Source organism: Pseudopipra pipra, chromosome W (genome assembly GCF_036250125.1).
Source record: "Pseudopipra pipra isolate bDixPip1 chromosome W, bDixPip1.hap1, whole genome shotgun sequence".
In the NCBI taxonomy this organism is placed as follows: domain Eukaryota; kingdom Metazoa; phylum Chordata; class Aves; order Passeriformes; family Pipridae; genus Pseudopipra; species Pseudopipra pipra.
Genome location: NC_087580.1, coordinates 46,299,504 through 46,322,054, shown reverse-complemented (window position 1 = coordinate 46,322,054; position 22,551 = coordinate 46,299,504). Strand labels below are relative to the sequence as shown.

Sequence of the window (22,551 nt, the reverse complement as noted above, 5' to 3'; positions counted from 1 at the left end):
ATTCTATGATTCTATGATTTGGGAAGGGCTCTACCCACGTTTGTTGCAAGCGTGTTGGTGGCTAAAAAGGCCAATACGGGATAGACATGACTGGTTGCAAAAGGCACAGCAGAAAGACTCCTTAGGTGGTGTATTCTGCAAGGCATGATTCTTTCTGCGTTGTCTTTTCTCCTCAAGGGTGATCCTGCTTGCTTTCTCAAAAGCATCTGCAGCGTTATAGATTGTGTGTCTCCAGGCCTCCCGATTGGAGGCCAGAGGAGACCAGTTATGATGATCAATATGGCCAACGCTGAGATGTTGTTTCAGGGAGTCCTTGTATCTTCTCTTTGGGGCTGCTCTCTTGCAGCTGCTGGTGGCAAGTTCACCATAAAGCAAGATCTTAGGGAGGCGGTGGTCCTTCATCCTTGCAATGTGTCCTCCCCAATGCAGCTGTGTTCTCAGCAACATGGCCTCAATATTTGTGACTGCTGCTTGTTCTAGAACAGAAGTATTGGTCACATAATCTGACCAGTGGATGTTTAGGGCTGTGCAGAGACAGCATTGCTGGAAGCGTTCTAGGAGATGCAGGTGATGGCGGTAGATGATCCATGATTCAGATCCGTATAAGAGAGTAGACAGCACTATGACTCTGTAAACACTGATCTTGGTGCTTTTCTTCAGGTGTTTATTACGCCATACTCTTTTATGGAGCTTTCCGAAAGCATTGTATGCCTTTGCTAAGCTGTTGTCTATCTCTCCGTTGATCTTACCATCCGAGGAGATGAGGCTACCTAGGTAATTAAACTGCTGAACTGATTTGAGCTCTGATTGGCCAATGGTGATATGGGGATGAAGGAAGACTTCCTGAGATGCCGGTTGATAGAGAACTTCTGTCTTCTTTAAGCTGACTTCCAGTCCAAAGAACTCAGCAGCGTCTGCAAAACAGGATGTTAAACGCTGCAGAGCTGCTTCTGTGTGTGCAACAAGGGCAGTGTCATCAGCGTAAAGCAGCTCCCGGACAAGATGGTTTAAGGTCTTAGCGTGGGCCTTCAGTCACCTTAGGTTGAATAGGCTTCCATCTGTAGGGTATCAGATGTAGGTACTGTTCTGATCATCGAGGTCTGCAGTGGCCTTTTGGAGCATCATGATGAAAAAGATTGTGAATAGGGTTGGTGAAAAAACATAGCCTTGTTTCACACCATTCTTTATTAGAAAGGGCTCAGAAAGTGCACTGCCATATTATATGACTACAGAAATGTTAATCATTATTTCAGAAAATGAGCCATCAGTTCTATTAATGCAGAAAAGGAGTCTGGGAAGGCTTGTGCAGCTGAAACCACAGTACTGTGAATTTCACAGCCACATGATTAATTATTTTGTTAGAAGAGCTCAGAAATAGTAAAATTGAGTTACTTTTTTTGCATAAATAATATCAATTCTTCCCTGATGTAGTTTAGTCAGTCTGTAAGTCATAAACAATTGATAAAGCAATATGACTGTATCATCTCTATCTATGTTGTGGTTTAACCTGAGCCAGAAACCAAGTACCATGCAGTTGCTCACTCACTCCCCCACCAGTAAGATAAGAGAGAGAATTGGAAGAGTAAAAGCTAGAAAACTCATGGGTTGTGATAAAGACAGTTTAATAAGGAGAGCAAAAGCTGTGCACACAAGCAAAGAAAAACAAGGAATTCATTCGCTGCTTCCCATGGGCAGACAGGTGTTCAGCCATCTCCAGGAGAGCAGGGCCCCATCACATGTAAGCCCTGCTCAGCAATAACAAAAACATCCCTGTATTATCAACACTGTGTTCAGCACAAATCCAAAACACAGCCCAATACCAGCCACTGTGAAGAAAATTACCCCAGCCCAAACCAGGACAATTTAATGGTCATGATTTCAAGACAAGCAATGCTTAAAGGATTATGGGATAGGATGCTGATTAAATATGCTAAACATACTATACAAATATAATTGCACTAGCAATTTTATTCCAAGCTGTCAATTAGGCATTCCTCCAAAATATTACCAAAGTATACTATCAAATATGACTTCCAGAACAAGGACCCTTTAACAAGAATCAAACTTATCTACAAAAGATAAAAATAACAAAGAAAACCAACACCCAGTTTTTTAAAGTTTCATTTGAAACAACATTTCTAAATAGCTGCTGTATATAATGCATCAATTGCTTTTTTATTTTTTATGTACTTAAACAGAAGTCACCAGGTAAGAGCCAGAATGACGTTTAGGATTCTGAGTTCTGTTGGAGTCTGTATTTTTAGTCTTTGAGTCATGTTTCTTTGTGCTGTTATTTATTGGCATTGGTATTTGTGATGGCCGAGCAGAACTGTTGTCCACATTACTCCTTCTGGGACTTGGACTGTAGTTGAAAGGAGTCACTCTTGCTGCAACAGTACCACTGGGGAAGTTTTATTTTCTTGAGCTACTGGAACAGAATGGTGTATGCTCACTAACTGTACTTTTATTATTTTCTGGTGCAGGAACAGGATAATTCTGTACAGATTTTGCTTCTGTTCCTTTATTGTCTTAACTGTCTAACTGAAAGAAAGAGTTTGGGCATTTTTCTAAACCAATGGTATGAACAATTCCATTCCCTGGATTTTTTTTTCATTAACCTCTTTAGAATCTTTATCATTCACACTCCTTTTCTCTGTCAATAAGAGGGGGAGTATTTCCAGTAGGGGATCTTCCAGATCCCGGTTTATTAAAAGGGCAGTCCTCTATCCTCACCCACACATCCTCTGTCTTAGAGACAGCTTGTGCTATATGATAAATTAGAGTCTTGGAATCAGAGTCATCTGGTGCACCTGAGGAAGAATACTGAGGATCATTCATTATTTGAGGAATTTCATTTACTTTTATTTTTCTCTAAGTACCTTTTGCTGGTGCTTGACTTTCTTTTCTTTGTTTGTGTCTAGAAACAGAACTTCCATGTTGGTTTTCATCTTCACTTTTTGCCTTTTCACTGGATTCTGAAGAAGCTGACAGAACTGAGGAGGAACTTTCAGTTCTTCACCAAGTGCTTACACAAGGAAGTGATGAGAATGCTTACTGTGTTCATGCTTCCATGTTTTTGATCTATTAGTAGTCAATCTAGATGGACTCTCAGAATGAGAATGGGCTATTGTCACTGTTGGAACAGACACGACACTGAATATCCACTAGAAAGGTTTATTGAAGAGAATAGAAGAAACCCAGCTTGCACTTTTACAGCTCTTTTTATCCATTTCTTAGGCACACATATTCTTTACAGATAGGTTAATTTCAAACACAGCAACACAATCTCATGGTTGATAGGTTGACTCTTTCAGTGTTACTTTCCCACAGTCTCTCTGCACATCTATTCTGATATCTTTTATGTTTACATCTTGCTCAGTCACTTTATCCAAAACAAGTTCTTGTTTCTCACGGACAGTTTTCCTCCTGGTGCTTTTCCCTTCTTTCAGGGTACATCGATATGTTGTCTAGACTAACGCCTTCATTCTCAGTCATATTCTCATTCCGTGTTAGGGTCTCGGTCCAGCCGAAATTCCCCACAATTCCCCCTTTCTGTATTTGTACGACAAAGATTGCCTGTGCTGTCTTCTGCAGGGCCCTTTGTACAAGTGACACAATACATGGCAACATCAGAAGTACAACTACAACTCTAACAATGATAAAAAGTCCTGTCTTGAGGCAAGAAAGAAGCCATATCGGTAACCCCCATCCCTTAAACACATTATCTAATCCAAAAAATCCTGTGTCCTGAGTAATCTTTTGAGTTTCTTCCTGTATCTTCACAATCTGTTTATAAATCGATTGAGAATGGTCAGATAAATTCATACAACACATTCCTTCAAACTCCTGACAGCCATGTCTGTGAACTAAAAGCAGAAAATCAATAGCAGCTCTATTTTGTAAAGTAGCATGAGGAACACTATCAACATCTGTGGCTAATGGATATAAAATTTGAGATGTTCGATTGGCTTGTTTTGTAACCCAGCAGGCTAACTTGTTCAAAGTCCCTAATGCTTTCGCAGCAGCTGCTTGAGGCACAAAAAAGGAGGCAGCTACTATTTTCCCACTACTCCACAGGTTAACAGAATTGTCACAGAATCAATAGTTAAGGCACGTTTAACACGAGAGTGGCTAGATAGATGGGTGTGGTTAAAAAGCACTTTGTGAGAAGGTGTTAACAGTCCTAGACGGCCTATGGTACAAGGTCCCTCTGTTATTTTTTTGGGAATTCCCGGCCAGACTCTGTCTCCACAGAGGGCAATCGTCTCGCAACATTGACCCCTGGAGCAGGATCAATTTTATCGCGCCCTAGGTGTTGGCACCAATTAGAATGATTCTGATAGAAAGGTACGCTAGGCGATACACCTTGTGGGACCATTGTACCATCGTCGTATAGCTCATAATCAAACCTATGGTTAAAGAAAACACAGCTCTCAGCCGTTAAACTCCCCAAGATGTCTAATTCTTGAGGCAGCAAAGCATGTGGGAGAAAATGATCCCACAAATCCCAGTTGTCCGTACACTGCCGCATAACTTTGCAAAAAGACTTTGTTAGAGGTCTAAGGTCAGCTGCTATAAGGCTGGCCTCACTGCCATTTAATGGAATCCCTACCAGGCAGGTATGAAAAGGCTGCTTTGGTTGTGCAAGCGAGGCGCAAAAGGTGGTTTGGTTCAAGGCCTTCATCAAGGTCACCCAGACATTGCGGTCCTTCCATGGGCTAATTCGGTCTAGCTCCTCTTCCGTAGGATGCATCAGCAGCGATCACCCCGATGCAGAACAATGTGGCCCTTCATCTGTGGAGACACAAGCATAGCCTCTGCCCCAAGTTAATAATTCCCCAACAATGTCCCATTGCCCTGTCTGCAAGTTTTTTACCTGCACCTTGGCCCTGGGGGAAACAGTTGAATTTCGTGTCAGAGACGCGAAATGGCGAACTATGGGAGGTTCCTGAAAACCTTCTGCAATATGTAAAAAGTTAAGCACATATGTTACCTTATTTAATCTTGCCTCAGGGGATTCACCCCTCATTCCCCCTTTCTGTTTTTGAAGGAAACGGCTGAGAGTGCCATGAGCTCGTTCAAAAATACTTTGGCCTGTAGGAGAATGAGGGATGCCCGTAACATGCGTAACACCCCATTGTTGCAGAAACAGTGAAATCCTATTTGATTTATAAGCTGGGCCATTGCCGGTCTTAAGTTGACTGGTGTGGTGGTTTGAAACTCCCAAGAATCTAATTTCTAAATTCAAGCCCCCCTCCCACAGTTTGCCCCTGTGAGAGGGTTTAGTGATGGTATGGACTTGATATCTTTTTCACCTCATGTGGAGAGTTTTCAGTGATGTCATGGAATGCTGATGCTAAAAAATAACTCAGGAGCAGTTAATTAGGGGTGAGATAAGGAAAGGGTTTAATTGTGCCAAGGCAATAGATGTTACAAGACGCGCGCCCAACTGTGCTAGAGATGTTACATTTTATAATACCATCCGTCCAATCCCAAGTGTGTCCACCCTGTAGCCTTTGATCCGGTTCACCTTGGGTCTACCCCCTGAGAATTGGGTCTGGGGGCCTTTGGGACCACGTACTTCATCATTCTTCATCATCCTCAGAGCACAAAGGGTACATAGTCACCTAGTTCTTGACTCTGTTCTGTTGTTCAGGCCTAGATATGGGTGTTCTCTATACAGTATAGGCCTTGCCTTGACAAGAGACTAAACATTGCCACTGAATTCAGGGGTAGATTTGATATGGGGAGCATAGAATGGGGTAAGAGGGTTAAGGAATATGTAAACTACTTGTACTACAGGAAAAGGGAGTGAGAGTTGCTGCTTTTAAAATCTACTTCTACTACTTATAAAACTTATAAAGCCTACAAAAATTAGAAAAATAAAAAACTAATAGGGGCTTAAGGCATCATCAGACAAAACACAACCATTCGTTATTGGGGGAAGGGGAAAATATTTACAAAGGTTTATTTACACACACATATATATATTTACATTTAATTAAATTCCTCTTTTCCTTCAATAAAAGTCTAAGAAGAAAAGAGAAAAGTCTTTCTGTCACTCCTCAGGCCACAGTTCCTTCATTTCAGTTTTTTGTGGCACTGGTTAGTGTCCTTCATTTTCCTGAGGCAGCAGATTTAAGTATGGCAGTCAGGATTTTTGTTCTTACTTTGTGGAAATTCCAACCCCGAGCCCGAGCCTTCGGGGGATTTTCCTTGGAGACCTTCACTTCTCTTGGGTTAGAACATTGAAGGTAGCTTTCAGTTCAGTCTTACCAGAGCTCCTCTTCCAGCATGATAGCAGCAGCAGCAGAGGGCATGGCCACCTCCTCTGCATTCCGTCCTGGTTCAACTCTCAGGACGACTCCAGGTTTTTCAGCTCCTTTCTCTCTCTCTAGCTGCTGCTGCATTTCGGGACTCCCTAAGGGTTTGGAAGTCCACCCCTCTTCAGGAAGTTTCTGGGTTTTGGGAAAGTAATACAGTCTTACCCCAAACCAGCTCTGTTGAGTTTTCCTCTCTTTTGTTGCCAGCTCTCCCTCCTGCAGGAATATCTCTGCATCTTTCAGCCGGTTTCACGTTATCTCGCTGCTACTGGCTATCTTTTTGGCTTTTAGCCATCGTTGTCTCTGTTTGGGACTGCTCCGCTGCCACTTTCAATGTCTTCTGCTGTTGTTGACAGTAAGGAAACTCTTCCAGCTCTTGATTACGGGACCTGGTCCAGCTCTGACACTATACCAGGTCTCCCGTAGCCTCAGCTGGGGGCTGGGGGCCCTTGGCCCCCAGAGGGGCTCACTGGCCCCCTGATTCCTCCTGGCTCAGATCCTGGCTACCTACCTTCTAAACTATCTTCACCCCCTTCTCTTCCGTTTCTGTGGGCATGTAATTTCCATAGGGCGCACGTGGACTATTGATTGGTCCAGTATTATCAGTGGGGCAAACCATTACTACCTCAGAGAAAAGGTTTTTCAAACCACCACAACTGGGAACTCCGCAAAAGGTGAATGCTTGTTGCCAGTGGCAGATCACATCTTGGGCAGCCTCGTCAGTATGGACGGTAGCAACGATGACCTGTGAAAAGGTATCAATAGAAAGATGAACATATTTTAGATGGCCAAATTCTTGAATGTGGGTTAGATCAGATTGCCAAATTTGCAGGGCCTGGAGCCCTCGTGGGTTGGTGCCATAAAAAGCAGGAACATGATTATCTTGACAATCGGGGCAGGAGGCAACAATGGATCGTGCATCACCTGCTGAAAGTAGAAATTGTTTCATCAGGGCTCGAAAACCTTGATGGAAAAAATGGTGAGATTCAACAGCCTGTTGATGCAAATTCGGAACTGGACCTAATGCTAGTGCAGAAACCAAGTGGTCCGCTCATGCATTACCTTTGGTGAAAAAACCTGGAAGAGAAGTATGGCTCCTGATGTGTAGAATAGAATAAGGATGCGAGCGTTTCTGAATGGTCAACCATAAAAACTTCATAACACCAAACAAAAGGGCATTAGATACATCCCCCTAAACAGCCTTGTCAAGTCTTTGAACTAAACCAGCTACATAACCAGAATCAGTAACAATATTTACAGCATCATTAAAATGTTGAAAGGCTAACAAAACAGCACGCAGTTCCACAACCTGTGGAGAGACTTCTTTTCACTCTACAATGTGATGCCACTGTGAATCGGCATACAACACTATGGCAGCTTTTCCTGTTTTTCCTGATCCATCCGTAAAAATGGTGGGACCGAACACAGGGTCCCGTGAACTGAGTTGTTTTTGGGCAAATGATATTTGACTTGCCAGTTTCAACAATGGATGATAAGTAATTTGCCCAGTAAAATTCATCAGCCCTGCTTGCAGTGCCAAGCTGTTGGCCAGACACCACTCAAGGTACTCAGCTTGGACTGGCACAACAATATGTGCTGGGTCTCTTGCCAACAATTCAGCGCAATGCAGTCGTACCTTAATGATTACTTGAGCCAATAGCTCAAACAAACCTGGGGCAGTTTTCTTGCTATGGAACGACAAAAAGGTCCATTCCAGTACATGAAAGGGATCGTCCCACTTCTCATTCCACTGAGTAATCATGGCAGTAGGGATCAATTCATCAATTACAACAAAAACTTGAACAACAGAGAAATCAATGCGCCATACAAGTTTATTCTGAATTGCTTGCTCCACCAATTCAATAACCCTTTTTGCATCTTGCGTCAAATGACGAGGTGTAGATGGGTCAATATCACCCTTTAACAGCTCAAATAGAGGTGCTAACTGGGAGGAGGAGAGGCCTAGCATTGATCTGTCGCATATCATGCAGTAACCGCCATTTCCCTGATTTCTTTTTTATAACAAACACAGGAGTGTTCCAGGGACTGTTGGAATGTTCAATATGGCCTGCTCTTAACTGTTCTGCTACCAGTAGACACAGGGCTTAAAGTTTCTGTTGATTGAGGGGTCACTGGCTTACCCATATTGGTTTGTCAGTCAGCCATTTGAGGGCTAATGTGGGTCTCTTCAAGCCCTGCAACACGATGGTCCCTATTGAAAATCCGTAGTGATGCGCAAACCCCATTGTGAGAGACAGTCTCGGTCCCATAGATTCAGAGGTGCTGCTGCGACAAAAGGACGTACTGTTGCTATCTGCCCCTCAGGGTTAGTAAAAGTCACTGGTTGGGCAGTCATCAAGCTTTGTGCTAAACCTCCAAGATCCACCACACCTTGAATGGAAGAAATTACAGGCCAGGTAGGAGGCCAGTCCTTCTGTGAAATTATAGTGACGTCTGCCCCAGTGTCTAGCAGCCCAGATACCTTAAGTTTTCCAGGCGTAGTGTCGTGTTGAGAGAGGATGCAAGTCATCAGTGGGTAACTATCCATCAGTGTTTGAGTCCATAACACCTGCGGAGGTCCCGTAGATCCAAATCCACCTGTGCCCCGAGTCACCTGCTCAGTCCTAGGGACACAACTCAGAAAAGGCACCAGTTGAGCAATTCGAGTTCCCTTTTCTATCGTAATTGGGGGAGTAGGAGTAGATACCATGGCAGAAATCTGTCCCTCAAAGTCAGCATCAATTACTCCTACATGGATTAGAATACCCTGGAGAGTAGCACTAGATCTGCCTATTAATAAGGCACTTAGTCCCCTCCCAATAGGTCCCCATGCATCCAAAGGGACTTTGTGCACTTGGTGGGTTGTTATAGTTACTGTGTCAGCAGTGGATACATCCATGCCTGCGGATCCATGGGTTTTTCCTGATAACTGGTCACAAAGGCTTGCATGGGTGGATGGCTGGCAAAGGAATTGTTGGGAGACATGACAGGTACTTGTGTCTGCGCAACCATTTTATGGTCTATGGACCCCCCCTTAGCACATGCTTGTATCATTGCGTCAAGGGTAGGTTCTCCTGGCAATGCCTCTATTATTTTTTGACAGTCTGTATTGGCATTATCTCTGGCTAACTGCATAACCAACAGCCTCCGCAACTATCAAAAACCTGCTTCTCTACAGTCACTTGTAGTTTTTCCACAAACTGCGAGAATGGTTCCTGGGTACCTTAGCATATGGTCGTGTACCTTGCTCTGGGTTCTGCTAACTCTGCAGCCCACAATAATGCTTGCTGGCCTATAGATTTTACCTGCTCCAAAACTAATGGGTCCCACAGTGCCTGATGCTGTGGGTTAAAATAATTACCAGATCCTGTTAAAACATCGGCCCCATTACCAAATCGTACATCATCTTGTGGAAACTGTAAATTAGTTATGGCCTGGGCATCTGCCAACTGCTGCCAAATAGTAGTAAATACATTGAATTGTACAGGTGGAAACATTACTTGTGCAAGTATTTTTATATCATAGGGTGTGACTTCATTCATAGTAATAAGGCGTAACAATTGCATCACTGCAGGTGAGTTAGGGCCATATTTAGCTACACATGTTTGCAAATCCTGAATAACTTTCCAAGCCCAGGGTCAGTGTTCATCTGCAACTCCTCTACCTGGATCTCCTCGCACCACTGGAAAGGACATAGGATCATCAGTTGTAGTATTAGGACTGCCCTCAGTGAGGGGTACTGTGACAGCTTCTGATAGGTCCCAGTTACCTACCATAAGGGCTTGTTGCTTTATTTTCTGCCAAAATTTAACTGGATCCTTAGGTTGAAAGGTAACTCGGGAGAGTGGAAACTCCCACTGTCGGAGTATCTGCTGTTTTCCAGGTTCTCGGCGACATACCGGCCCTCCCTGACTCGAGTTTATCCGCAGCACTTTTCCAGGGCCAGGGAAACTGACTTTTGTCCTGACGTCTCCCCGTCATGGGATCACCCCCATCCCAGTTGTCTTGAGGGGGGGGGGCTAGTACTTTGATCCCACTGGTACACAATCCCCTCGGGGCAGTTCCCTCTCCTCATTTTCGTCCTCCTCATCGGAGGGGGGCAGTGGTGCTACAGGAAGGATAGACTGAGCCGGCGTCTTATAAGTTCGGTTGCTGACTGCTACCGACCCTCTCCCATACATGCCATCCTTGTCCTCCCCCAAAGGGCAGACCTATACCGGGTCTGAGGTGACTTGCTCCTTCCTGAGTCCCCTGCAGGTGCCTTATCTGTTGCAGGAGCATACTGAGCATTCTGTTGAGGAGGCGCAGGAGGGGGAGGCGAGGAGCGTGCAGGGATATCGGCAGAAGGCACCTCACAGGTTTAGGATCAGCAGGTTCCATCTTATCTTTAACAGTCTGTGTTTTAAGATCTTTTACTGTTTCATATAACAACTGCCAAGTTGTAAGAAGGGAAGCAGCAACCTTTTCTCCCCTGGAGGCAGCATCAAAGAGCTTATCACCAATTTCTTTCCAGATAGAAACACTAAAAGCAGTAACAGTATCTGCTTCATATCCCTGGCCCTTGCTCCAAAGCAACATCTTTCGCAAAGCTAGTTCGTCTGACTTCTCCCCCCATTTAAGCAGGATATATTTCCACATTGATACAACACTAGATTCCTCTTTGCTAAGAGTAGTCCTCATGTTTCTCAGTGGCTCACCTGGTCCAGGTGTCTTTCGTCTAGGCCGGCCTCTGGCAACTTCTCCATTGCTCTCAAAAGCTGCACCGAGCTCCGTTCCCGCGGCTGTCCCCCCACCGCCCGTATCGGCTTCTCTGCCGTCCAATTTCCACGTAGACGCAATACCGTGTCAGAGTCACCAGATGTCGCTGTTGGAATGGACACGACACTGAATATCCACTAGAAAGGTTTATTGAAGAGAATAGAAGCCCAACTTGCACTTTTACAGCTCCTTTTATCCATTTCTTAGGCACACGTATTCTTTACAGATAGGTTAATTTCAAACACAGCAACACAATCTCATGGCTGATAGGTTGACTCTTTCAGTGTTACTTTCCCACAGTCTCTCTGCACATCTGTTCTGATATCTTTTGTGTTTACAGGCTATGTCATAATGTTTCGCTGGTCTCCCATCATATTCTACATAACAACTCAGATTAGGGAGTAAATTTTGAGAACCACTAATCCGGGCAGATAAATGAGTGAATAAAGACATATTGGGAAGAGAAGGACTTAGAACTGGAGTCTGTATTTGGGACCTAGTGGGAGAGCCTGGCCTGTAAGGAGACAGAAATTCAAACGAAGCAAACTCTTCTAATTTCTGTCTTAGAGTTGAACTTGAAGCTTCTTTAATAAAAGTTGACTGACGAACCAGAACAGGTCTTTCAGATCTGTCAGATTCACTTCCACTAGATTTTATGGATGACACTCTGGATAGTTCAGTCTTTTTGTCTGATCCACCACTATCGAGAATTTGGTTTAATCCTTTTAAAGCAGACTCACTTCTGGGAATGCTACTGGTACTCTTAGGTAAGGCAATTTGCTTTGCAAGGTTTTGCTGGCTCATCTGCCTGCCTAGTGCTGTATATAACATTCTTCCTGAAGTTGAAGATTTAGTTGAAGCTGTACTAAGAGAAGACGTCCTTGACAACTGAGACAGTTTGCTGGGAGGACTTATACCATTTCTTCCTGGGGAAATTGAGTTTTGGCGTGGAGATTGCAGAGGCCTGCTTAATGTCTGCTGTTGAGGTCTAGAAGGAGTGGAGTCTCTAGATCCTGATCTAGAACATCCTTTACTTGATCCACTCTGTTGAGATGATTGCCTAGTTGCAGGAGTGGACTCAGGTTTCACCGATGACTTCACTCCTCTTGGAGAACTAATGAAACTTTGGCCTTCATTGAGACTCTTGGAATTTTTGTTTTTTAGTGAGAGACCTTTTTTGGAAACAGGACTAGTACTTGAGGAACTATTTCTAACTCCTGGAATATGAATCATTGTCCTACCACATGAAATTGTTTGCTGTGGTTGCTTTAACTGGTTTGAATCTTCTGAATCAGAACAAGCTTTTCCTGTAATTATACTTTTATGTACTTTTTTTCCTCTTTTGTTTCCCTTATTTTCAGAATCTTCTTTTTTAGACTCCAATATACTCTTCTCCCCTGGCTTAAGAATTCTTGGGCCTTTATTACTAAGTAACAGGCTTTTCTTCTTGATCTGGGGTAAGATGAAATGGTAACCCTATAGAAATACCAGATTTTAATGAAAATATAGAGTCTGATGAAGCTTGTCTGGTCAGTGATGCAAGAAGCTGCAGCTTGATGCAAGCTACTAACTATAGAATTTGCACCTTCTTGTATAGCTTTCCAATCAAAGTTCTTGGAATCAGATGAGAAACCATGTTCTGAATCTGGCCTCTGTATGTCTCTCAAATTCAGCAGTAAAACTATCAATATATCACACATATTTCTAGAATTATTTTTTTCATTTTCACTCTACTTTTGAGGGTTTTTTCTTTTTAGACATAGCAGAACTAATGCATTGCTGCAACAGATCATCTTCTGAGTCAATACTAAGAACTGAGAGAGCTGTTTCTAGAGAAACATACAGGAGATCTTCAACATGAAATGATTTAGGTGCATAACTAGAAGTCTGTGATCTATTTGATTCTATCTGTGAATCAGGAGTCTCTGTTTTGCAGGTTCCCTTTCTTGGTTGTTGTTTTCTTGATCAATATCACTTAGGGAACTAAGAGATGAGTTGTGAGAAAAACACTCAGGTGTGCTTTTGATAGCAAAATTCTGCATTTTCTCATCTGTAGCTGCTCCTCTGTCTGGAATACCTTTAGTTGACTGAGAAAGCTTTAGGTTGGCTTCTGCCTGTTGGGTGTTTTTGACAAACTTGTGTCCTATTGCTTGGTTGCTGATTTGAAGACTGTTCTATAATAGTGCAGTCTTCAGGTTGTCTTTGGTTTTCCTTTTCTCAGTTCTGCCTTCTCCCTTGAAAGGTCAACATCATCATCACCATCAAAATCTAAAGAATTTAGGGAATCATTCCATGAAAAACAATAAGGAATTCTCTCAACAGTAATGCAACGATGAGGGGAATCAAATGTAAAGCTTCCTTTTACAAGCTCATTGTTATTTGTAAGTTTGTGATTAAAATATCTTGAATTATTTTTAAGATTATGTTTCTTTGTGTCTCTGTTCTCTGAATAGCTTCTTTCATTATTAATATAACTTTTAGGATCTGTGTTTTTTCTTACACATGCTCTATATTCATTATTTTGAGGAATGGGCTTTATTGGTGATGTTGGATTCTTTTTATCATGTTCTGATTTTTATTACTTACTGTCACATTAAAAGGGGCAGAAAAGAAGAATTTTCTATCCAACCTGTATTAATTTATGTTTTTGTCTATCAGTGTGTCCCCCCAGGAGATCAAAGCCTTTTAATATCCAAAACAGTCTGTTAGCATCTCACCTAATGAGACCCTTCGCTTAACAGATTCACTGAGACAGACAGGACATTTGATACCTTTGATACACTTAATAGCAGTAGGGAAAACCCTCAGCAGGTTTCTCCTATGAGTTATTTTGCCGTCGACGAAATTGTCAGTACCTAAAAACGAATTCACTCTAACAGTTCACAAAATAACGCTTTTATTAATACAAATGTGTGACAACTTATAGAGTTTGTGTCATCGGTGATAACGTTTAACTGCAGAAGTTATACTGAAACCATGTAGCAACAACAAGGTCAGGCATAAGCACATGCTTGAAGGCAAAGCAACTTACAAAGCACATGCTCTAAAACAATTTAACTTACAAACTTAAAGGAAAAACTTAAGCACTTGCTCTCAAGCAAAAACAACTTACAAATAAGACAACTTACAAAGAATAAGTAAAGCAAAAACTTAAGCACACGTCCTAAAGCAAAAGAACTAACAAAGAATAAGTAAAAGTTTTAAAGTACTATGGAGATAAAGTAAAATTAGGCTATATGTATAAAGCAATCGCTCACCCAAGGCATCCCAAGAAGGTGGAGGGAGAAAAAGGCAGCCCATCAGTTACCTCTGCAGAGTTGATGGAATTTCTCCCCAACTTTTGCTTATATCCAATCTCTTTTTATACCTTTTTCTTTAGGCAGTTTGAGTGGCTATAGTCAAGAAACTAATTTTGGGGTGATAGATGAAATAGTCCCAAGGGTCCACTTGAGTTCCCAGCAGCCAGGATGTTTGGGGAAAAAGGCCATGTTATCTCCATATCACTCCTTTCTTTGTTTTAATCCTTTTATCAGTTTCTGGGATTGTCTCCCCAGGTTCAAGGTTTTTCCAGGAAACTTTTTCTTCTTTTGTGTGGCCTTATCTATCACCTTACAATTTCTACCCCGTGACTATAGTCACCCAAACTCCACAATATTCTAATTATAGTTTTGCAATATGATATGATTTTATACCATAGGGGATCATCCAGTATTGGTGGAGGTAACCTATGGGCTAATTGTTTCATATTTACCCAAACTTTAATATACAATACAATTATTAGAATGAGAAGTAAAAAAGTTAATATCAATAATATAATAACAGGGTGAAGCATTCTGTTGAAAATTCCAGTAGCTGTTTGTCTAAGTTTAACAAGATTACAATTTAGAAATTAAGAAACTTCATGTGGAAGTGTGGAAAAGGAAAAAAACAGCTTTTTATTAACAAAATCTGAATAAACAACAAATGGTTCAATCAAAACTTTTCAGAAGAAACAAAACAAAGTCCCAATTCCCCAGGTGGGGAATTCTGCAGGCGGAAGCCTGGGATAGTTAAAGGGGAGTGGGTGGAGGACCCCCCCCTTGCGGCTTCGGTAAAGGCAGGGCAGGGACAGTGGAGTCTACCACTGTGTTTACTCAGGGGTTTTGTATTGGTTTGGTACAGCCGGGAGGAGAGGCATGCCTTTCCGTGTATTAAAATATCCCGCCCTGGTCTGAAGTCAGCGGTGGCGTTCGGAGTGGGAGCTCGCGTGGTAAACTTGAGGCCACAAGTTCATATCTGGCGTGGGGAAGTTTTTTCCTGACTGGTAGTTGTCATCATGGGTTGTGTCGAGTCCCGAGAGGAGGAGATCCCAAAAGGATCTCCTTTAGCCTGGTTTTGTGGCACTGGAGGCATTTGACTGGCCCTGAAACATCTTTAAGAGGCAGGAGTTATGCAGGCTCTCTATAAAATGTGGCCTTTGCATGGGCTGCTTGAAGGGGAGGCTTGGCTGAAGTTTGGCTCTTCTCAAATGAACACAGCTTATGTTGACCCTTCATAAGGAGGAGTAATGGAACGAAGTGGTGTATGCTGAATTGTTTTTGGCTTTTTTAAACTGTCCAGGATGGAAGATAGAGTATAAATTAGATAAAGCCCCAGTAGAGGTAGAGTTCTCAGAAATGATTCTAGAGAGAGGAAAGAGGAAAGATCGTGATAAACGTGATCCCATCCAGTCAAGTTTATGTCAAAAGCCCAACAGACGAGGATTTAGATCTTTTAATGGCCCCCAATTTGCGAGGGGGAAGCCCGGGAGCCGCTCCTGCTGGAGCGGTCACCGCGGGCGCTGCCGGAGCAGTGGCACCAGGACCTGCCGCAGGCCCAGTGGATGCCGCAGGACAGGAGGGGGTGGTTGCCAATGCTGCTCAGTCGGCCACAGGGGCTGCAGGCGTGGCTGTAGAAGCTGCCGCCAGCGTTGCCACTGGCGTAGCGGGAGCGGGTCCAGCCGCGGGACTGCCAGGGTCTGGTACTGGCATGGGAGACACTGCGACGAGTCTGGCAATAGTGACAGTGAAACAGAAAATGAAATAAAATTTAGCTATTTAGCGATGTAAGTGTGACTTTGCAAAATGTTAAACTGCTTAAAAGTTTCTGCCCAAACTGTGGGCAATTCAGATAAAATAGCTTAGAGAATAGGGAAAGCTTTTTAGCACATAGAGAGGGGTGGGGAACCTGAAACTGCTTGAAATGATAAAACTTTATGTAACTACTCTATAATGGTAAGAATAGGAGGTAAAACTAAATGTCTATTTAGATAAGGCAGACTGCAAAAAGAGTGTGTGTAAAGATAATTTTGAACTTGCTACTTTCAAACTGTATAAAAGGCTATGTTATTTCTTGGTTCGGCAGAGTGCACTGGGGAGAACACCTGCCCCTTTGCATTCCCCGGCTGTAATAAAAGTGCTTTCCAGATGGGCAGAGGTTTCTTTGAATCAATATGGCACCCCAGATGGGACTGATTTCTGCTCGCTGGTGAGGACCCTCTGGAACTGGGGACCATCTGCGCGCCCCGGGATGTTACTCCGGTGAGGCTCCCCGGGCTCCGCTGGATCACCACGGGAGTAGATGAAGACCCTGTGCACAGGTATACAAATTCTAAAACACAAGTATACAAATTTTACAGCACTCTTTTATTTTTCCCTAGGGTTTTGGGAAGGAAACCGTAAGTCGTACGCTGATTTTTAGGGCTCTGGGCTTGCTAGCAGCTAACAAGAGCAACACCCTTTTAATAGTAGGTTCGAGTCCTAACGGGAGGATGCATAAGGCTTTGATTGTGAGTTAAAGTCTCACCAAAGCTATACCAAAAGAGGAATTTTGGGCAGAGGGCTGCATCCTTCTGCCTATGGGTTAACAGTCCCATTAGAGGGTGGCATAGGTTTTTGATCTCACCGAAGGTATACCAAATTCCTCAGTCTAAGAGAATTTGGAAAGAGGTACAAATGTTTTTGGGTTTGCCACTGTGGCTAGATTTGGGACTTGGCTTTGGAATTGCGATTATTGTAAGTTTGGTAATATATTATATCTGGGTTTTTTTTAAACCATCTGTCTGTGTTCCATGTGTTTGCTGAATTGTATTGTTTGCTTTTGTCTGTGAGTATTGTCTCTTATGTCATGAAATTACTGTTGTATGTTAAGTAAGTAAATGTTGGGAAATCATATTTGTTTTCATATATGTTACTGGTTTTCTCCTAATCACGTGTGTTTACAGGAGATAGTGGTTTTGTGGTTTTGTGGTTTTATGGTTTTAGGCAGAACCTTAACACTCATTGTTTGCAGGAATTAAGCCAGGAAGTTTGCTGGCCGCTTGCAGATGCCACAAACTCCAGGGCTGACAACCTCTGAAAGTGCAAACCCATATCTTTGCTCAATTTGTAAAATTGTTCACCTCATACTTGTATTCTGTGTTAAATGTTGGCAATTTTGGCGTGTTAGGGGCAAGAGTGGCATTAGGAGATCTTAACATTGGAATGATTAAGTTTAGATATGGTTTTATACAGTATCTAAGAGAGAGTAACAAAATCTGCAGGTAAAATAAGGCGAAAAGGAATAAAAGAGGGTTCTTTTCTCATTAATACTTAGATTGTGAGATTGTTACCTTGTATCAGTAAGTGTGGAGTGCGGTTATTTTGCAAACACCTAGGAAAGGGGTTTCTTATTGCCAGACAGAAGATTGCTACTAGACAGGAGATACTTGAACAAGCTAACAGGGCTGACTCAGAACTTTCCTGCCTCAAAGCTGGTGCAGTGTGTGTATGGTGTGTGTTGAAAGTATATAACTGAAATTTGCAGATAACCACGAGTTTACATCTGTGCAAAGGGCACGACTAGAAACAGGCCAAAGCAAAAGCTAAAAATGGGAAACCGGCAAGGAAAACAAGAGGTTGATAAAAGCCCATTAGGATGTATCTTAACACACTGGAAAGAAATTGGGGAATCTCAGGGTGAGATTACTAACAAGAAAACTCTAATCAAATATTGTTCAGAATGGTGGCCCCTCTATAAACTAGAGGAAGGAGCAAAGTGGCTAAAGCACAGATCATTAGACTATAATATTTTACTGCAGTTAATGTTGTTTTTGCGAAGGCATGGAAGATGGAACAAGATGGTTTATGCTAATATGTTCTTTTGCTTGAGGGAACACCCAGAATGGCAGAGAGAGTGTGGCATTAATTTAGCCCCACGAGACCCGTTTGTTCTAACATTAGAGAGAGAGAATTTAAAACAAGGTATAAGAGAACTCAAAAGATGTTGTTCAGCCTGTTCAATAGGACAGAGATGTTTGAAATATACCAACAGGGAGTTAGAAAGTAGAATTAAGGATTATGTAAGTCCCTTTGGAGAAAGGGCAAATGAAATAGCCGAAGGAGGGGCTCCTGCCCCCCCTCAGGACCAAAGAGTAAATTGTCCGCATCTTCAAGACAGCAGGGGAGGGAAAGAGACGGAGAAAGGGGAAGAAGGGAAATTTCTAACTCCCCATCCTTATCTCCCCTGAGCAGGCGGACACGCAGTAAAACGAGAGCAAAATCTGTCTCCCCACACACAGAGGCCAGGCGGACTATACAAGCCCCTTTAAGAGAGGCTGCAGGACCGCAGTAGCCTATAAAACTTAAAGTCAATTTCTATATGGGAGATTTAGAAAATTGTAAGAATATTGCTTGTAAATATAGAGATGACCCAGTTAGGGTAGAAAGACAGAAATTAGGTAAAACTATCACAAAAACAACCATCGCCGCCCTGGATAAAAGAGACCATCGCTCTAGGAGACCTGGACAGCACCCTGAAAGTAGTGACCATCAGAAGTTGAGACCAAACCAACGTGCAATTTGCAAAGAAAATGGACATTGGAAAAGAGAACGCCCCCAAAGGAAGCAAAAACCTATTTTAATGGCAGAATTGGACCAGGATTAACGGGGACTGAGGGGTTTGCCCCCAAGGATCCCTTGGTTATAATGGAACTGGGGAAAAATAAACATAAAATAGAATTTTTAGTAGATACTGGAGCAACATTCTCTGTGTTAAATCAAGAATATAGCATTATGGACGATGTATCTTTGAATGTGATAGAAGCCACTGGTCAAGTTGAAAAAGTATCTTTTATGAAACCACTAAGTTTTAAATTAAGTAAGACTTTAAGTATACATAAATTCCTTTATATGCCTCATGCACCTAAATCACTTTTGGGAAGGGATCTATTAGAAAATTGAATGCAGAAATTAGGTTCAACAATGGAGATATGCAAAATTAAAGTAAAAGAAAATGAATTAATCGAAATTTTAAGTCTTGTTCTAATCCAGTCACAAACACCGGGAGAAGTACCACCAGCAATCTATGACCAAATCTACCCGGGGGTTTTGGCTGATGGGACCCCAGGAAGGGCCAGACACGCTCAATTAAACAATATCCTCTCAAACTAGAAGATAGAAAAGGAATTAAAGAAATAATTGACAATTTTATCAAATTTGGTTTACTAATTGAATGTAAATCAGAATTTAACACACCTATTTTGCCAATCCGTAAACCAGATGGCAAAAGCTATCGGCTAGTTTAGGACCTCAGGGTTTTTAATAAAATTGTTGAAGAGCTCCACCCAGTGGTAGCTAACCCATATACACCTCTAACTAAACTAAAAATGAATGTCTGGTTTTCTGTTTTAGATTTAAAAGATGCCTTTTTCTGCTTGCCTTTGGACCCTAAAAATCAAAAATTTTTGCCTTTGAATGAGAAAACCCAGATACAGGAAGACGATCACAGCTTACATAGACTGTTCTCCCACGAGGCCAACAATTTTTGGAGATCAGCTTGCCAAAGATCTTGAGGAATAGACTGCACCTTCAGACAGCGGAGTCCTCTTGCACTCAAGAGGACAAGATCGACTTGGGCCAGAAAAAAAAGAAGCCATCTGTAAAATACCTTTGCCCCAGACTCCTAAAGAACTTTGCACATTTTTGGAATGACTGGCTGGTGTAGACTTTGTATCTACAAATATGGACTAATAGTCAAACCTCTATACCAGATTCTACAAGATGGGGATCAACAATTAACATGGACTGGAAAAGCTAAACAAACCTTCCATCGGCTTAAGAAGGAACTGATGCAGGCACCTGCACTGGGCCTCCCAGATGTAATGAAACCTTTTTTGCTCTTTTTGCATGAAAGGCGGGGAATTGCACTGGGGATCCTGGCCCAGCAGGTTGGACAATATCGCCAAGCAGTGGCATACTTCTCTAAACAGTTAGATGAAGTGAGCAAAGGATGGCCAGGAGGTCTGAGGGCCGTAGCTGCAGTAGTACTGAACATACAAGAAGCCTGAAAGCTCACAATGGGACAGAAAATGACTGTTCTAGTGTCACACGTGGTTTCAGCAGTGCTCGAACAGAAAGGCAGTCACTGGCTCTCGCCCTCCAGGTTTCTCAAACACCAGGCCACTCTAGTAGAACAAGATGATGTTGAAATCGTCACCACTAACATCATAAATCCAGCAACATTCTTATCAAGTTCAACAACCACAGAGGGACCGGTGTATCATGATCGCATTGAAACAATTGAAGCAACACATTCCAGCCGACCGGACTTGAAAGATACACCACTGCCCGAGGCAGAAATGTAGTTCACCGACGGAAGCAGCTATATGAAAGATGGAATCTGCAAAGCTGGTTATGTGATAACAACCACAGATCACATCATTGAAGAAGAAAAAGAAAGGACATTAATATTTGGACGGACTCAAAGTATGCCTTCGGAGTAGTTCATGCTCATGGAGCAGTGTGGAAAGAAAGAGGGTTACTCACATCACAAGGAAAACAGTTAAAGCACGCAGAAGAAATCTTAAAATTACTTGAAGCTGTCCAGTTACCGAAAAAGCTTGCTCTTATGCTTTGTAGAGGACATCAAAAGGGGAATACAGACCAAGAAAAAGGCAATCGATTGGCAGATCGAGAGGCGAAAAAGGCAGCAGAAAACGGCCAGGTAGAACTTGCCTCCCTAATTCCTGATGGTAAAATCATAGAGGTAAGCCCTAATGTATCATATTCAAAGGAGGATTTAAAATTAATAAAAGATCAGCAAGCTCAACGCAAAGGTAACATGTACTACTTAGAAACAGGACAAATAGTGGTACCTGAAAGAGTACTATGGAAAGTTGTACAGGCAGAACATAACAAAACTCATTGGGGGGCAGATGCACTACACAAATATCTAAGGAGACAAATTATAGGACGAAATTTATACACTACAATAATCCAGGTTACTAAACAATGCAAGACCTGCCTTCAAAATAATCCTCACACAACCAATAAAATCGAGATAGGGACAATTGGCAAAGGTAATCTCCCAGGGCAACACTGGCAGATAGATTTCTCTGAGTTGCCTAGGAAAGGAGGTTAGAGATACCTGTTGGTTTTGACAGATACTTTCTCAAATTGGCCAGAGGCTTTCCCGACTCGAAGCAATAAGGCTTGAGAACTTGTCAAGGTACTACTTAACAACACTATCCCCAGGTTTGGAGTACCTGATATCATCTCCTCGGACAGAGGACCACATTTTGTAGCTAGCATAATACAAAGAATTAGCAGCATCCTGCAAATTAATTAGCATTTACACACTCCATATTGACCACAGGCAAGTGGTCAAGTGGAGAAAATGAATCATTTAATAAAACAACAATTGGCAAAAAAAATCTGTCAAGAAGTAAACCTACATTGGTACCAAGCTTTACCTCTGGCCTTATTGCAAATAAGAGTCAAACCTAAGACTAAAGAAGGGCTGAGCCCTTTTGAAATGTTATATGGAAGACCCTATGGGAATTATTATCAAGGAGAAGATCTCATACAAGTTGGAGAAGGATATGTACGAGAATACTTGATCTCATTAAGTAAGCAATTGTCAAAAATTAACAAACAAGTAATGAGTACTCGCTCAAGAGGAATAGACCAGCCTTTACATAACATTTCCCCTGGGGAATGGGTGTATGTTAAAACTTTTTCAGGCCAACCATTAGAGGAGAAACGGAAAGGACCATACCAGGTGCTTCTGACAACCTACACAGCAATCAAAATTAAAGAACAGCCCACCTGGATTCATTATTCACGAGTGAAGAAGGCACCTCGAGAAACATGGATGTCAGAACTTGTAGGACTAACCACCCTCAGGTTTACTCGACACTAGCTGCTGGAACTTTGATAAGTATACTAACTCTGGCTCAGGCCATTACCTTAGACTGGCCATGGTCTAGGGCTTACATTGGATATACTGGTATGTCCGGAAAAGACATTTCCAATTTAAACCTGGCCACTGTGGTCATGCACAAAAATAGACCATGCTTTGATTGGGAAAAAAGAAATGGGCTTAGTACCTTAACGGGAATAAGTGGGAAAACACAGATAGGATGTAGAGGAATTAACATACCTGACAATGAGAAACAAATATCCCAAACACAAAT

At 42.3% G+C, this 22,551-nt stretch overlaps 1 pseudogene; it reads right to left on the bottom strand.

Moving 5' to 3' along the window:
• Positions 1–2,190: 2,190 nt before the first annotated feature.
• LOC135404740 (adenomatous polyposis coli protein-like) lies at positions 2,191–22,337 on the bottom strand (annotated as a pseudogene).
• Positions 22,338–22,551: the final 214 nt, after the last annotated feature.